Genomic DNA, 17,997 nt, shown 5'->3' on the forward strand with positions numbered 1-17,997 from the left:
GTTTAAATTGCCTTCTTACAAATTGTAGCTGTCATTGGATATCTGAGTTTTATTGTGTAAGTGCAATTATAGCAAATGAGTGTGGCCTTTAGATACGCTTAATCCCTAGGGATATTTTGGGAAGAGTTGTAGTGTCTTTACAATCAAGGGAACCATTTGACAAATGTCTTAGGAGTCAGATGACTTAAAATGTAAGACCTGTGTATTAAAATCTCTGAGAATCAGATACAATTATCTGAAGTTATCCTGTTCCACACTGGCTGACGTCCTCTATGGACATTGCTGTTGCTGAGCGTAAAAGACATCAAGAGGTCAGAGTTGTTGCTTATGCTGTCATTTGATATTTATGGTATAGAAGACAAAATGAGGTTTCCAGACTCTTCTTATTTTATGAATTTATTTACTGATATGTGCCGGGAGTGACATTTAAGCATCATATTTTATAATAAAAGATGTGAGGGGGGAAATTTTACTGATGGCTCTTAAAGAGAAATACTAGTGTGCTTGGCTGAAAAGTAGAAGATACATTTATTTGCTTATGATTTTGAAATTCCTACCCTAATTATGTAATATGTTAGCAATAAACTATTAACGCAACACTAAATAATTTGCATAGTGTTATGACTCACTTACCTTATTTGACCCTTATGATAAAGCAGACAGGTAAGTTGTTATTCCCATTTTAACAAGGAGGAGAGTGAGGTTCCAACACACACTAAGTGGTGGAGCCAGAGCTAGAACCCCCCAGCTTCTCTTCACTATACTTTATGCCTCCTTAAACCATAATTGATTTAAATTATATGCTGGCTTTGAGGAGTGAAGAGGAAATGTAGTCTGTAGAATCAATGTCCAGTAAAAATGAAGTGCAGTGACTCAGAGCTCATAATCACTGAAGTACTACTAAACCTGGCCTCATAACAGGTGTTAGAGAAGGACTTCCTTAACCTCATAGCTAGCATATTAATCCTGTCTTATTCCAAGCTTCAGTAAACCTGGGTTTAGCTCTCAAAGAGTTTATGAACGGACATGGATGTAATTTTCTTTAATTAATACTTCATTTTAATGTGTTGGGTATTGCTGCTTTGATTTCAACATTTATTGCAGCCTTCTTCCCTACTAGGCACAGGCATACAAAGATGAATGAGATAAGAGCCCCTCCCTGGAGCAATTATCTAAGTGTGAAGCAAAATTTAAAATTATAGTTCACTTATGCAGAAATTCTCCTCCCTATAGGATAAACCAGACCTTGAAAATTTTCTAAACCTCTCTTCCTCAACCTGTAATTCTTTGCTAAGCAAAAATTTACCAGGATTAAAATGTATTTTAGAAAGTATATGGAACAGGTTTTGGAACTTAGTATTTCATCCTAAATGTGAGAGGCTGTATAAGCATGTAGTGTACACAACTTCCATTTTCCAGGTTTGAGAGGCTGCCAGTGGTGTGTAGTGTGGAGAGGCTGCAATGACTCATAACTAGGGAATGATTGTTTTGATCTCTTGCTGTAGTCTCTGTAGAACATTGGCAGAGCAGCCAGCATAATTAACACTACACAGTCTAATAATAAATAAAACGTTATGGACAATGGCTACCAAGAAGCAAGCCTGCCCTGGATAATCTTCCAAGTTGGCAGGATTACTTTAGAGAGATGACCAGATAATGTCAGGTTTACTATAAGTCAAGCTGCTTTTCCTAGATTGTCCATGGAGTTACCATTGTGGGGGGAAAGAGTATCATCTGTGGAAGTCTCACTGGGTTAATTTTTTCAGGACTCATTTAAGCATTTTATTATTGCAGTCCTTCTAACCTTTTCACCCTAAGAGAACAGTTAGGCATCTTAGGTTTTTTTTTTGCAGTACGCGGGCCTCTCACTGCTGTGGCCTCTCCCGTTGCAGAGCACAGGCTCCAGACGCACAGGCTCAGCGGCCATGGCTCACGGGCCCAGCTGCTCCGCAGCATGTGGGATCTTCCCTGACCGGCGCACAAACCCGTGTCCCCTGTATCGGCAGGCGGACTGTCAACCACTGCGCCACCAGGGAAGCCCCATCTTAGTTTTTTACTATTTTAGGGAGGGTAGTGGAACAGGTCAGAGTAGGACATTTGTTGAATTGATTTTAAAAAGCTAAAAGAAACTAGGGATTTGAAAAGATTACATTGGACTAATATATTAAAGAGGGAGAAAAGAGAGACCTTTGCGCTGAGGAGAGTGGAGAGGTTGGGATATGGGTGCAGAGATGAAGTGGCCACACCAGCCATGCGTGTTTGAGAGAAACTGAGATGTTTGCAACATGTGATGGTCTCACATATGGGTCAGAGGCAGAGCAGGCACTGTGCGTGGTGGCTGTGTGTCCTTTCAGGATTTGAGGAAGCATGGCTTAGAGCCAAGGACTGACTTAGTTTATATATAGGTTTGGCCATTGGGTCACTGAGATTCAGAACAAAGGTGCTAGCTATGAAGATTCCTTTCACATAACTGTAACCTGAACTACTGCAGGATGGTTATATTTCGGCATAATGAGACCCAGAGTTGTGATTACCCTAAATGAAGTGAGTACTTTAAATCAAATGCTTAAAAATGAGGCCAGTTTTTTTTTTCTTTTGCATTTTCCTATTGAGAAGCACTCAATTAAAATTTTAAATGGAAACTTAAAATAAAAAGGGATTTCCCTTTTTAAGAAAAAATGTACAAAAATCTAAATACAGAAATAGTTAAGTATAGTTTTTTGCTTAAGAATACTTTTGAAGAGATCATAAGAGGTTTCCTTTAAATAGCAGCTCTCTAATCCATTTTAAATACTAGGATTTACCACTGTGCCCCCCCTCAAAGAAAAAAAATTCCCCAGTTTTTTATTTAAGAGGAAGGGTAGAACATATGTTTTTTCTAAATTTGGGTATAGCTAGCATTATCACTGGCTAAATGGTTTTGTGTTTGCCAGGTCTTCTTGAAAGAGGGACAGAGATGTAAGACTGTTGGGCTCTCTGCCTCTAGCTTAGGAGCTAGTTCTGATCTGTCTCTGTAATGCAACTAGACTTTTGAGGAGTAGTACAAATTCATCTTAGAGATCCACCAGGACTTGATATATGTGGATTTTTAGGCAAGTTTCTGGGAGAATATGAATTAGAGCCAATAACACTGATTTCTTGCCCTCCACCAGCATGTTTTGTTTAATTTTCTATTGTTTCTCTGTTTTCTATTTCATTGATTTCTGCCCTTTATTATTTCTCCTTCTTACGTACGTTTAATTTGCTATTCTTTTCTAACTTCTTAGGGTGGAAACTTAGATCATTGATTTTAAGCCTTTTTCTTTTTCTTTTTTTTTTCAACATCTTTATTGGAGTATAATTGCTTTACAATGGTGTGTTAGTTTCTGCTGTATAACAAAGTGAATCAACTATACATATACATATATCCCAATATCCCCTCCCTCTTGCGTCTCCCTCCCACCCTCACTATCCCACCCCTCTAGGTGGTCACAAAGCACCCAGCTGATCTCCCTGTGCTATGCGGCTGCTTCCCACTAGCTATCTATTTTATATTTGGCAGTGTATATATGTCCATGCCACTCTCTCACTTCGTCCCAGCTTACCCTTCCCCCTCCCCATGTCCTCAAGTCTATTATCTACGTCTGAGTCTTTATTGCTCTCCTGCCCCTAGGTTCTTCAGAAATATATATATATATATTTTAGATTCCATATATATGTGTTAGCATACGGTATTTGTTTTTCTCTTTCTGATTTACTTCACTCTGTATGACAGGCTCTAGGTCCATTCACCTCACTGCAGAAAGCTCAATTTCATTTCTTTTTATGGCTAATATTCCATTGTATATAGGTGCCACATCTTCTTTATCCATTCATCTGTCTATGGACACTTAGGTTGCTTCCATGTGCTGGCTATTTTAAGTAGAGCTGCAGTGAACATTGTGGCACATGACTCTTTCTGAATTATAGTCTTCTCAGGGTATATGCCCAGTAGTGGGATTGCTGGGTCGTATGGTAGTTCTATTTATTATTTTTTAAGGAACCTCCATACTGTTCTCCATAGTGGCTGTACCAATTTACATTCCCACCAACAGTGCAAGAGGGTTCCCTTTTCTCTACAGCCTCTCCAGCATTTATTGTTCTAGATTTTTAGATGATGGCCATTCCGACCGGTGTGAAGTGATACCTCATTGTAGTTTTGATTTGCATTTCTCTAATGATTAGTGTTGTTGAACATACTTTGATGTGTTTGTTGGCAATCTGTATGTCTTCTTTGGAGAAATGTCTGTTTAGGTCTTCTGCCCATTTTTGGATTGGGTTGTTTGTTTTTCTGATATTGAGCTGCATGAGCTGCTTGTATATTTTGGAGATTAATCCTTTGTCAGTTGCTTCATTTGCAAGTATTTTCTCCCATTCTGAGGGCTGTCTTTTGGTCTTGTTTATGGTTTCCCTTGCTGTGCAAAAGCTTTTAAGTTTCATTAGGTCCCATTTGTTTATTTTTGTCTTTATTTCCATTCCTATAGGAAGTGGGTCAGAAAGGATCTTGCTGTGATTTATGTCATAGAGTGTTCTGCCTATATTTTCCTCTAAGAGTTTTATAGTGCCTGGCCTTACATTTAGGTGTTTAATCCATTTTGAGTTTATTTTTGTGTATGGTGTTAGGGAGTGTTCTAATTTCATTCTTTTACATGTAGCTGTCCAGTTTATCCAGCACCACTTATTGAAGAGGCTGTCGTTTCTCCATTGAATATTCTTGCCTCCTTTATCAAAAATAAGGTGACCATATGTGCATGGGTTTACCTCTGGGCTTTCTATCCTGTTCCATTGATCTATATTTCTGTTTTTGTGCCAGTAACATACTGTCTTGATTAGTGTAGCCATGTGGTATAGTCTGAAGTCCGGGAGCCTGATTCCTCTACCTCCGTTTTTTTTTCTCAAGATTGCTTTGGCTTTTCTGGGTCTTCTGTGTTTCCATACAAATTGTGAAATTTTTTGTTCTAGTTCTGTGAAAAATACCATTGGTAGTTTGATAGGGATTGCACTGAATCTGTAGATTGCTTTGGGTAGTATAGTCATTTTCACAATGTTGATTCTTCCAATCCAAGAACATGGTATATCTCTTGATCTGTTGGTATCATCTTTAATTTCTTTCATCAGTGTCTCATAGTTTTCTGCGTAGAGATCTTTTGTCTCCCTAGGTAGGTTTATTCCTAGGTATTTTATTCTTTTTGTTGCAGTGGTAAATGGGAGTGTTTCCTTAATTTCTCTTTCAGATTTTTCATCATCAGTATTTAGGAATGCAAGAGATTTCTGGCCATTAATTTTGTATCCTGCAACTCTACCAAATTCATTGATTAGCTCTAGTAGTTTTCTGGTAACATCTTTAGGATTCTCTGTGCATAGTATCATGTCATCTGCAAACAGTGACAGCTTTACTTCTTCTTTTCCGATTTGGATTCCTTGTATTTATTTTTCTTCTCTGATTGCTGTAGCTAAAACTTCCAAAACAGTGTTGACTAATAATGGTGAGAGTGGGCAACCTTGTCTTGTTCCTGATCCAAGTGGAAATGGTTTCAGTTTTTCACCATTGAGGACGATGTTGGCTGTGGGTTTGTCATATATGGCCTTTATTATGTTGAGGAAAGTTCCCTCTATGCCTGCTTTCTGGAGGGTTTTTATCATAAATGAGTGTTGAATTTTGTCAAAAGCTTTTTCTGCATCTATTGAGATGACATATGGTTTTTTTCTTCAATTTGTTAATATGGTGTATCACATTGATTGATTTGTGTTTATTGAAGAATCCTTGCATTCCTGGGATAAACCCCACTTGATCATGGTGTACGATCCTTTTAATATGCTGTTGGGTTCTTTTTGCTAGTATTTTGTTGAGGATTTTTTCATCTATGTTCATCAGCAATATTGGCCTGTAGTTTTCTTTCTTTGTGACATCTTTGTCTGGTTTTGGTATCAGAGTGATGGTGGCCTCGTAGAATGAGTTTGGGAGTGTTCCTCCCTCTGCTCTATTTTGGAAGAGTTTGAGAAGGATAGATGTTTGCTCTTCTCTAAATGTTTGATAGAATTCACTTGTGAAGCCATCTGGTCGTGGGCTTTTGTTTGTTCGGAGATTTTTAATCACAGTCTCAATTTCAGTGCTTGTGATTGGTCTGTTTATGTTTTCTGTTTCTTCCTGGTTGAGTCTCAGAAGATTGTGCTTTTCTAAGAATTTGTCCCATTTCTTCCCAGTTGTCCATTTTATTGGGATATACTTGCTTGTAGTAATCTCTCATGATCCTTTGTATTTCTGCAGTGTCAGTTGTTACTTCTTCTTTTTGATTTCTCATTCTATTGATTTGAGTCTTGTCCCGTATCTCTTGATGAGTCTGGCTAATGATTTGTCAATTTTGTTTATCTTCTCTAAGAACCAGCTTTTAGTTTTATTGATCTTTGCTATCATTTCCTTCATTTCTTTTTCGTTTATTTCTGATCTGATCTTTATGATTTCTTTCCTTCTGCTAACTTTGGGGTTTTTTTGTTTTTCTTTCTCTAATTGCTTTAGATGCAAGGTTAGGTTGTTTATTTGAGATGTTTGTTTTTTCTTGAGGTAGGATTGTATTGCTATAAACTTTCCTCTTAGAATTGCTTGTGCTGCATCCCATAGGTTTTGGGTCGTAGTGTTTTCATTGTCATTTGTTTCTAGGTATTTTTTGCTTTCCTCTTTGCTTTCTTCAGTGATCTCTTGGTTTTAAGTAGTATATTGTTTAGCCTCTGTGTGTTTGTATTTTTTACAGGTTTTTTCCTGTAATTGGTATCTAGTCTCACAGCATTGTGGTCGGAAAAGATACTTCATACAATTTCAATTTTCTTAAATTTACCAAGACTTGATTTGTGACCCAAGATATGAACTATCCTGGAGAATGTTCCATGAGAACTTGAGAAGAAAGTGTATTCTGTTGTTTTGGGATGGAATGCCCTTATCAGTTAAGTCCATCTTGTTTAATGTATCATTTAAAGCTTGTGTTTCCTTATTTATTTTCATTTTGGATGATCAGTCCATTGGTGCAAGCAGGGTGTTAAAGTCCCCTACTATGATTGTGTTACTGTCGATTTCCCCTTTTATGGCTGTTAGCATTTGCCTTATGTATTGAGGTGCTCCTATGCTGGGTGCATAAGTATTTACAATTGTTATATCTTCTTCTTGGATCGATCCCTTGATCACTATGTAGTGTCCTTCTTTGTCTCTTGTAATAGTCTTTATTTTAAAGTCTGTTTTGTCTGATATGAGAATGGCTACTCCAGCTTTCCTTTGATTTCCATTTGCATGGAATATGTTTTTCCATCCCCTCACTTTCAGTCTGTATGTGTCTCTAGGTCTGAAGTGGGTCTCTTTGTAGACAGCATATGTATGGGTCTTGTTTTTGTATCCATTCAGCCAGTCTGTGTCTTTTGGTGGGAGCATTTAATGCATTTCCATTTAAGGTAATTATCAATATGTATGTTCCTATTACCATTTTTTAAATTGTTTTGGGTTTGTTATTGTAGGTCTTTTCTTTCTCTTGTGTTTCCCACCTAGAGAAGTTCCTTTAGCATTTGTTGTAAATCTGGCTTGGTGGTGCTGAATTCTCTTAACTTTTCCTTGTCTGTAAATGTTTTAATTTCTCCATCGAATCCAAATGAGATCCTTGCTGGGTAGAGTAATCTTGGTTGTAGGTTTTTCCTTTTCATCACTTTAAATATGTCCTGCCACTCCCTTCTGGCTTGCAGAGTTTCTGCTGAAAGACCAGCTGTTAACCTTATGGGGATTGTATGTTATTTGTTGTTTTTCCCTTGCTACTTTTAGTATTTTTTCTTTGTATTTAATTTTTGATAGTTTGATTAATATGTGTCTTGGCCTGTTTCTCCTTGAATTTATCCTGTATGGGGCTCTCTGCGCTTCCGGGACTTGATTAACTATTTCCTTTCCCATATTAAGGAAGTTTTCAACTATTATCTCTTCAAATATTTTCTCAGTCCCTTTCTTTTTCTCTTCTTCTTCTGGGACCCCTATAATTAGAATGTTGGTGCGTTGAATGTTGTTCCAGAGGTCTCTAAGACTGTCCTCAATTCTTTTCATTCTTTTTTCTTTATTCTGCTCTGCAGTAGTTATTTCCACTCTTTTCTCTTCCAGGTCACTTATCCATTCTTCTGTCTCAGTTATTCTGCTATTGATTCCGTGTAGAGAATTTTTTTTTTCATTTATTGTGTTGCTCATCATTGTTTGTTTGCTCTTTAGTTCTTCTAGGTCCTTGTTAAACGTTTCTTGTATTTTCTCCATTCTATTTCCAAGATTTTAGATCATCTTTACTATCATTACTTTGAATTCTTTTTCAGGTAGACTGCCATTTCTTCTTCATTTGTTTGGTCTGGTGGGTTTTTACCTTCCTCCTTCATCTGCTGTGTTTCTCTGTCTCATTTTGCTTAAGTTACTGTGTTTGGGGTCTCCTTTTCACAGACTACAGGTTCATAGTTCCCATTGTTTTTGGTGTCTGCCCCTAGTGGCTAAGGTTGGTTCCGTGGCTTGTGTAGGCTTCCTGGTGGAGGGGACTAGTGCCTGTGTTCTGGTGCATGAGCCTAGATCTTGTCGTTCTGGTGGGTAGGACTGCAACCTGTGGTGTGTTTTGGGGTGTCTGCGACTTTATTATGATTTTAGGCAGCCTCTCTGCTAGTGGGTGGGGTTGTGTTCCTGTCTTGCTAGTTGTTTGGCATAGGGTGTCCTGCACTGTAGCTTGCTGGTTGTTGAATGGAGCTTTGTCTTAGAATTGAGATGGAGATCTCTGGGAGACAGTCTCTGCCCTTTAGTTGGAATGTTTAATCCACTTACAGTTCATGAAATTATTTATGTGGTTGGGTTTAAGTCTACCATTTTACCATTGTTTTCATTTGTCCCTTTTGTTTTTGTTTCTTTCTCTTCTAATACCTTCTTTTTTTTTTTTTTTTACCTTCTTTTTGGGTTGAGTATTTTTTTAATATTTCCTTTTATTTACACTATTGGTTTCATACCTATGCGTGTATTAAACTGCTTTTTCATTGATTATTCTAGGGCTAATAATATGCAACCTTAACTTTTTAAAGTCTTTTTATAGTCAGAATTGTACCACTTCACATTTTACACCTGACCTTTCTCACTTCCTGCTTCACAGCTCCTACTCCTCAGTTGACACGTCCATTTCTCCTTCTCAATTCACAAATATAATTTAATTCTTATTCACCGTCTCCATTTTTCATGCTCTTGTTATCATACCTTTTATTTCTATATATGTTCAAAACTGCTCACATGTTATTCTTGTTTTATGCAGATAGTTTTAAAACATAGTCTTTAAAAGAAATTTAAGAAGAATAAAAAATATAAACTTTTATTTTTTAATAACTTATTCATCATTTTTTGGTATCTTTCTTTTCTTCCTGAAGATCTGAGTTTCCATATGGTATCATTTCCCTCCAGCTTGAAGAACCTTTTTTATAATTTCTTGTAGTGCACATCTGCTTGAGAAGAACTTTGTCAGCTTTCATTTTATTTGAAAGTACGTTTATCTTGTTTTTGAAGGATTTTTCACTAGATATAGTATTCTGAATGGACAATTTTTTTTCTTCTAGCCCCTTAAAAATGTTGTTCTATCATCTTCTGGTCTCCATTGTTGTGATGAGTAGTTAGCATTCTTTGAATTATTTTTCTCCTGTATGTAACATATTGTTTTGGGGCTCCTTTAAAGATTTTCTCTTTATCTTTAATTTTCAGTAGTTTAACCATGATGAAGCTAGATATGATTTTCTTTGTATTTATTGTCTTGGAGTTTGATCAGATTTTAAGTTTGGGATCTAGTAAATAGTGTTTTCATCAAACAATAAAATTTTAACTATTATTTCTTCAGATATTTTGTCTACTTTATTCTCATGGTCTTCTTCTGGGGCTCCTATTACATATGTGTTAGACCATCTGATATTGTCCCACAAATCTCTGATGCTGTGTTCATTTTTTCTTTGACTCTTTTTTTTCTCTTTATTCCTCAAATTGGTAATTGATAGTGATCTGTCAAGTTCATAGACTCTTTCTTCTGCTATGTCCAATCCAGTATTAAGTCTCTTCAATGACTTGTTCATCTTAGTTATTGAACCTTTCAGTCCTAGAAGTTCCATTTTCTTCTCCCATTTGGTTCTTTTTCCTATTTTTGATTTTTCTGCTGAGATTCCCATCTGTTCATATATTCTCCTCTGTCATTGTTTATAAACACATTTTCCTTTACTTTTTGAGACATGTTTATAATAGCTGCTTTAAAGTCTTTACCTACTTTAGATACTGTATTTTTAAGAAATTCCTCTGTAGAGTGTTGATTTTTGTTTCAGTAGGCAGTTTAGTTCCTGGCTGATCATCTTGTGTAGGCTTGGCTTTATATTTTGCTATGGCAGATCTGTGGAAAGCTCAAGGTTTCTTCTCAGGCTCCTGTAACCTAGCAAGACTCATCATCCATGTTCTGTGTCTACTGTGGATTTTTATTAGGGCTTGGTTTTAGACTTTGTTAATGTGGATCTAGAGTAGGCCTTACTCTGGGTGTGTCTTTACTCCTAAAGCGAAGCCTTTCCAGTGTCTCACGCTCAGAGTGTTAATGAGTTCTCTTTGTTCGGACTGGGTTAGACTGCCAGTGTTTCCCTTAAGCTGCTTGACCTCTCGTATTTCTATTCCATATTAACCTTAATACAGCCACTCTTTTGTAAGCCTTATGTGATTATGTGTCCTGCATTGGTTAAGGACTCTCAGGAAACCCTTATACAAACTTCTGTGGTCCCCCCTCTGTACAGCTCCCTCCTCTGCAGTGCCCTGTCTCTGCCTCCCAGCCCTGCTCTGCTTGGACTCCAGCTCACTGTACTACAGTTAGGAATATGTCCCAAGGCAGAGAACGAAGCAAATGTGGGCTCACACTTTCCTTCTCTCAGAGGTCACATTCTTGCTCTGTCTGTTGGTGGGTACCTGAAAATAGTTGCATCATTTTGTCCAGTTTAATAGTTGTTTATGAGAGGAGGGAATGTCTGGTACCAATTACTCTGTCATATTGGAAGTTGAAGTCTCCCACAGCATTTTTATATGTATTGAAGTGAACTTTAGGGTACCTTGAAAGGGAAAAATAAATCTTAGTCTCTCTTAGAGCCAAATAGGTAAAAGTGAGCTTATGGTGCTCATGAACTGAATCATTTCTCTCTGATCTTCCCACCTCCCACCCCCAATTGTCCATTCATTTCTCTTCTCTCTTCACAAGGGAGACAAGGGGGGTGAGGGGAATGGAAGAGAGAGGGACTTTACTTGGATCCTGCATCCTGGGCTATGACCTTGGGCCTGTCAACTGGAAAATTAAATGAGGTTTGTGAAAATGCACTGTTATTAGTGGCAAAAGTAAGAATGTATGCAGGACTTTCTGTGTTTGTATTTTATGACACTGCTTATACTTTGAGGTGTAAGCAAATAGGATGTGTCAGAGAAAGGAACTACAGTACTTAAAACTTCTTCCAAACTTATTCAGTGTTAATGAGTGCCCTTCAGATTCTGGTGAGAAAATGATATATCTAAACTTGTAACTTATTAAAGTGGGCATTGTGGTTCATAGGAAGAGGTTTACTTTGATTGTGGTCTGGGGTTGGGTAATGTTTTGCCAGATAAGACTTGTATAGAAAAATCACTTTTTTGTTATAAATTCTAGTCTTTTTCTTTTCTTTTTCAGTTTAAACTTCTTTAAAATAAAGCCTCTTTTTGATGGAAAAGGATTACTCATTAGAGAAATAGTTACTTTATTTGATAATTAGCCATCCCTTTAGAAATTTAATGAAGTTTCCATTTGGAAATGGTCTAGAAGATATAAATGCTGTCTCACACATAGAGCTTTTAGTTGTATTCAAATATGTCTTAAGGGCCTCAGAAGAAGAGTAATCCTTTATTGTTAGGGCCTAGTTTGAATATAGCAAGTTGCTGTAGTATACCTAATTGAATATACCAATTCTTGTATCTGCCCAAGAAGCCTTATTTAGATTAGGCTTATTCTTTAAAGTTGTTTTGGTTTGTTGATTTGAAAACACATCCCATTTCATTTCATTTTCTCAGAAAATGTGATAGCAGTTTAAAGGGACTAATGTCTGTGGGAAGTTTGCTCCTTTTATTCGAATCGTTCACTATGTTGTTTGCCATAGCTTTACTTTTTGTCCGCTTTTCTAAACTGAACCCCTCATTTAAGCACTTACTCTCTTGCCACCACCCTCTGTGTATTTTCCCTTTAGCTTCTCATCACGTCCTCCCTACATGTTGAACCCTGGATTAACCATCTGCTTTCTCTCTCTTTTTAAATTTTCATTTTAAAAAAATTTTTAATTATGGTAAATTACTACATATAATACGCTTTCTCTTCTTTTAGTCCTGGGCTGGTAAGCACTCTAAAGACATTTATAGAGACTGGAGGTATGACAAATTCCGGTGGGCTTACTGAACTTGCAGGCATGCTTTGTCCCTGGGTCACCCCTGCCTGGTCCTCTCCCATAGCATCTGTTTTTTATTTTTCTCCTCAAGCCTCCTATGCCTTCTCCACAACTGCCTTGGCTCTGGGCAGATGGCCTTGCCACCTCTGTCACAGAGAACATGGAGGCTCTCTGCTGTTCACACCCTCAGCTTTGCGTGCTCCTGTGTATCCACACTTCTTCCCTAAACTCCACCCTCTGTCCTCCAGGCCTGGAGGAGGAGAGTGCCAAGCTCCCATCGAAGTTAAGTCTCTCTACTGGAGTTCTTGATGTCTTCCTAGCCCTCTGGAATGTTCCTCCAGCATTTCCTCTTGTCTGCTCCACCTTCACATTTTGTTGTTCTTTGCTTTTCCATCCTCACAAAAATACACCTTATTTCCATCTTAGACACAAAAACAAAAGTATTTAACACTTCCCTATGCCGTATTTTCTTTTAGTTTGACCCTATGTTTTCTCATGGTACACAGCTGTGTACCGTGGAAGAATTTTCTGTAGCACTTGCCTTGCCTTGTTAACTTCCCATTCTTTCTTTGGGCCACCGCAATCAGGCTTCTGCTCTCACTGCTCCACTGAAAGTGCCTCATAAAAGTCACTGATTCTCTGGTTGCCAAATCTAGTGGCCTCTCTCAGCTTCATTGTACTTGACCTTTCTTTCTTTCTTTCTTTCTTTTTTTTTTGGCCACACCCCATGGCATGCAAGACCTTAGTTCCCCAACCAGGGATCGAACCCGTGCCCCCTGCACCGGAAGTGTGGAGTCTTAACCCCACTGGACCACCAGGGAAGTCCCCTGTACTTGACCTTTCTAAGACATTTAACACCAACCACTTCCTTCTTCATGAAACTCTTCCTTTGCTTTCTACTGTCCTGATTTTCCTGCCTCTGGTACATTCTTCTTCTCCTTTGCTGCCCCTCTTAAATGGTGATGTTCTCTGACTTACTTCCCTTTCAGTAGTCTCATCTATCTGTATGATTTTAATTATCACGTATACACAGCTGATTCTGAAATCAGAATTTTCCACCCAGATGCCTCTTTTGAGTCCAGGCCCACATAACATAATCCTTATAACAGTCCTACAAAATAGTATTGTTTTCCATACGTATAGGTGAGGAAATTGAAGCTAAGGGATGTTTGTTAACCAGTTTGAGATCAGGCAGTCAGTGGAAGAGCCAGGATTTGAACCTCTGTCTAAAGTTAGGCTTTTAACTCTAAAGTATGCTAGTCATCAAACATCTCCATCTGGCTCTCTGACAGATAAATATGTCATGTCCCATACCAAATGCCATCTCACAACTCCATTCTCAGTCCCCCACCACCACACACACACACACAAAACCAAGAGGGAGGATATGAAACCTGTATTCTCATCTCAGTGAGTGGCATTCCTCCTTCCAGTTATCCAAGCCAGAATATCATAGGGAATTGAATAGACTTCCCTCTGTCTCCATCCTACAGGCCTGTCCAGCCCAACAGAGCATCAGTTCCTGTGTATTCTCACTCTTTAACATAACTTGTACTCATTCCCTCCTTTTCACTTCCACTGCTACTGTAATAGTTGTTAACTTTATATCCACCTGGATTGCCGTAATAGTGACAATCCAGCCCATTGCTTCTCATGTTATCTGAGCTGAAGAATCAAGGTTCCTTGTTTTTTTGTTGCAGAAATTTTGTAGCATATAAAAAACTGAATCATTGGAAAACTGAAATGAAAAAACACATGTAAAATATAAGCTCCATTTTTAAAATTACTAAATTCGATAGACATAACATTACCGTCAATTAGCTATAAGAGTTTTTAAATACCAATTTTCTGTGTGTATCCTGTAGCAGACGGGTAACAAACAGTTTGTGGGTTGGCACTGGTCCACAGACAACACCGAGGAGCACCCGTTCACGGTATCTGATGAAAAGAAATATCTTCAGTTTCCTTAGATTATAACCACATGGGCCTATGTTATTTAAAACCGAAATATTTCAACTAGGACGTCCTTTGTTTTGGGCTTATAGATAGCTTGTATATGTGGAATTAAGAGGTTTTAGAAAATTTCCTGTCTCTTTAGGATCCCTTCTTTCAATACAAATAAATCCCTTTAGAACAAGGGGTAGTCATGTGTTACATTAAAATTTTAATGCTGAGATCAAAGAGTACTCACTTAGGAATCCAAAGCAAGATTTCTTGAATAGACTTGAAGTACAGTCTTCACGGGCTACCTGTAATAAAGGTGTTTTCCCTTGGTTTGATGTATTTAACTTGATACGATTGTACACACATACAAAAGTTTGCTTCTAATATGCAGTAAAAATACAGCAGATGGGTTGATGTGTTCCATTTACGAAAGATTAAAATTCTACATAGGTATTAACCTGATTGGGTGATAAATAATTAAAGTAAGTTATCTGGGTGTTGCCAGGCATCTGACTAAGCCCTGGTCAAAAGATTTGGAAGTTAATGAAGTGCAGACAGGAGATGCTAAAATGGTCAGACTGCAGAATACCCCTTGGCGTTAAACAGGGCATGGCTGAGAAGTCAAAGACAGAAAAGCCAAGTTCTAAGCGGGTGGAATTCAGGTATGGGAATGCTGTAAATATTAAGCTGAGATGATATCTACAGTTAGTTTAGAAATTTATTAAATAAAACCGCTCAGACCCCATAGTTGTCTACTTCAGGCATCAGGTCTGATAAAGAACAGAACGCATGGGCAAATACCTAAGAGAACATAATCTTCCCGTATGAGGTAAAAAAGTCAGAAAGGCCTTTTAGACATTGTAAAGTGAAAAAGCAAATTAAGTAACCTAATCTGCATTACTGTACCAGGTACTTAAAACTACCACAGAAAATTTCTAACCACTGAGAGTTCATTAATAATTTAAGAAATTTTTTGAGTTCAATTACAGCAGTATTTGCTCTGTTAATGAAACGAATGAGTCTCAAACACAATTAACTTTCAAAACAAAACAAAATTATGTCACAAGAAGTTGGAGCACTATAGGAAGTTTAGGAGATCAAATTCCCAAAGCAGAATGTTATAACTGTCACCCTTCTTACATTTCTAGACAAGTCACAGGAGATGGGTAGACGGCAGATTGCTGAACCCACACACCTGGAAAGTGATTAAAAGTTTTATTCAGGGCTTCCCTGGTGGCGCAGTGGGTGAGAGTCCATCTGCCGATGCAGGGGACACGGGTTCGTGCCCCGGTCCGGGAAGATCCCACGTGCCGCGGAGCGGCTGGGCCCGTGAGCCATGGCCGCTGAGCCTGTGCGTCCGGAGCCTGTGCTCCGCAATGGGAGAGTCCACAACAGTGAGAGGCCCGCGTACCGCAAAAAAAAAAAAAGTTTTATTCAAAGAAAACTTTTAAAGCAGCATAGCTTTTATAAATTTGGGGATGGAGAGGAGGTAGGAAAAGGCAACCTCATTGGAGTCTCTATGCTCCCCAAAGCTAAAAGGAGTGAGATGAAGTGAAAAGAAAATGTATTTTTGAAAGGCAATGAAGAGAAAGGAAGAAACAAAAAGAAAATAACTTTTTAAATTTACACTGTAGCAAGTTAAGATGAGTTATGGGATAACAAGTGTTCACTAGGTAGACTGGGGTGGGAGAAATGATGACATTGCAGGCAAAGGGAACAGACAGGAAAACAGAAGTGGAGCATGGCATAGAAGAGCAGCCTGTCTTGTCTCAGATGAGCGAGCAGTTGGGATGGCCAGAGCACACGCAAGGATGCAAAGTCCAATGCTGCCCGGGATCTGACCATGGAGAAGGCTTAGACCAGTGCTTCTCAAACTTATGTGCACATAAATCTCCTGAGGATTTGTTAAAATTCAGATTAAGGGAAGGGACTTGAGAGTCTGCTCTTCTAAATAGTTGCTGTGTGATGCAGATGCTTAGGTTCGCAGACCACACTTGTAGTAGTAAGACACTAAATTTTATCCTGATGTTTATTGGTACTTGGTTTCATGTATTATTAGTTGCCACTCTCTAGTTAGTACTTATTGAGTAGCACTAAACACATGGCATTTATGTCAAGCTAGATATTAAGGAATTTTATGTAAGTTTTGCCTTGCTGATGGTGAAATAATACTCTAAGCAACTTCATTGCCAAATACAAAAGAAAGAAATAGGTACAAGCTCTCATCCTTTGAGCTAGTTGAGTAGGGAGATGCAATATAATAATGGAAAGAATCTAAAATTTGGGTTCAGAGTTTTAGACCTGAGTTCTCGTATCAGTTTTGTGACTAAATAACTGTGACTTTGTGAAGGTAAATTAACTCCTATTTCTGTTTTTGGCTTGTTTGTTTTCTTGTGTCTGAAATCGTATAATACTTGCCATTTTATAGAATTATTGTGAGGATTAGAAATGATCTGTATAAAGTACCTTGTAGGGAAAGGTTAATGAGGGTTTCACTTGTCAAACTTTCAATCTAGCCCTAGGAATTATTGATCTGTATGCTATTATTTACTCCTCTACTTTTTGAGTCTTTTTTTTTTTCTTAGTGATTCTTGGCAAGTTGGAGAGTGCAGCTTTTTTGTGTGGTTTTAAAAGTTCCCACCACTACCCCACCCCAGGATCCACTTACACTTATGGTGTATTATGTGGTTGTTACAGAGGGGAATCTCTTGTACTTCTAAATGCTCTGAAAGCATGAAAAGACAGGTTGGATTGTAGTTTTATCTGATTTTTATAGTTCTTTTGTCTTTTTAAAAATTATTTCTTTTTTTTTATAAATTTATTTATTTATTTTTGGCTACATTGGGTCTTTTGTTGCTGTGTGTAGGCTTTCTTTTGTTGCGGCAAGCGGGGGCTACTCTTTGTTGCGGTGCCCGGGCTTCTCATTGTAGTGGCTTGTCCTGTTGCGGAGCACAGGCTCTAGGCGCGCGGGCGGAAGTAGTTGTGGCACACGGACTCAGAAGTTGTGGCTCGCGGGCTCTAGAACACAGGCTCAGTAGTTGTGGCGCACGGGCTTGGTCGCTCTGCGGCATGTGGGATCTTCCCAAACCAGGGCTCGAACCCATGTCCCCTACATTGGCAGGTGGATTCTTAACCACTGTGCCACCAGGCAAGTCCTAAAAATTATTTCTTGATTATGGAAATTTCCTATATAATTTGACTCTTGCAGTTTGCTGTGGAACAGAAACATCCCTCTTCCAAAGGGAAATAAGTAATCCAGCCTGTTGCTTACCCATCATTCAAGCTATGAATGGGCATTCCAGCTGTGGTCCTCCCTAGGGAGAATGGGACTCAGAGAGGAGACCCACAAAGGCCGTAGAAGCAGGTTGGAGCCTTTTAGGCAGGAATTCTGGGGATTCTGGTACCTAGACTGCAGAAGAGGGACATGGACTATGGATGGGCATTCTTTGATCTTACTGACTCCTCACCCTGTTGGGGACGTGCACAGCTAGAGGCAGGCAAAAGCAGGGCCCTCTAAAGCTCAGGACAAGGGCCCAGGTTGTTGGGCAGGAGTGTATTAAGGAAATCAGTATTTAATCTCAGCTG

The 17,997-nt window shown here is 38.5% G+C and overlaps 1 protein-coding gene across 1 annotated transcript in view; it reads left to right on the plus strand.

Moving 5' to 3' along the window:
* LNPEP (leucyl and cystinyl aminopeptidase) overlaps window positions 1-17,997 on the plus strand; it is a 105,914-nt gene that overhangs the window by 23,696 nt on the left and 64,221 nt on the right. The gene's annotated exons all lie outside the window — the stretch shown is intronic.

This window comes from Tursiops truncatus, chromosome 3 (assembly GCF_011762595.2).
Source record: "Tursiops truncatus isolate mTurTru1 chromosome 3, mTurTru1.mat.Y, whole genome shotgun sequence".
Taxonomy (NCBI): Eukaryota; Metazoa; Chordata; class Mammalia; order Artiodactyla; family Delphinidae; genus Tursiops; species Tursiops truncatus.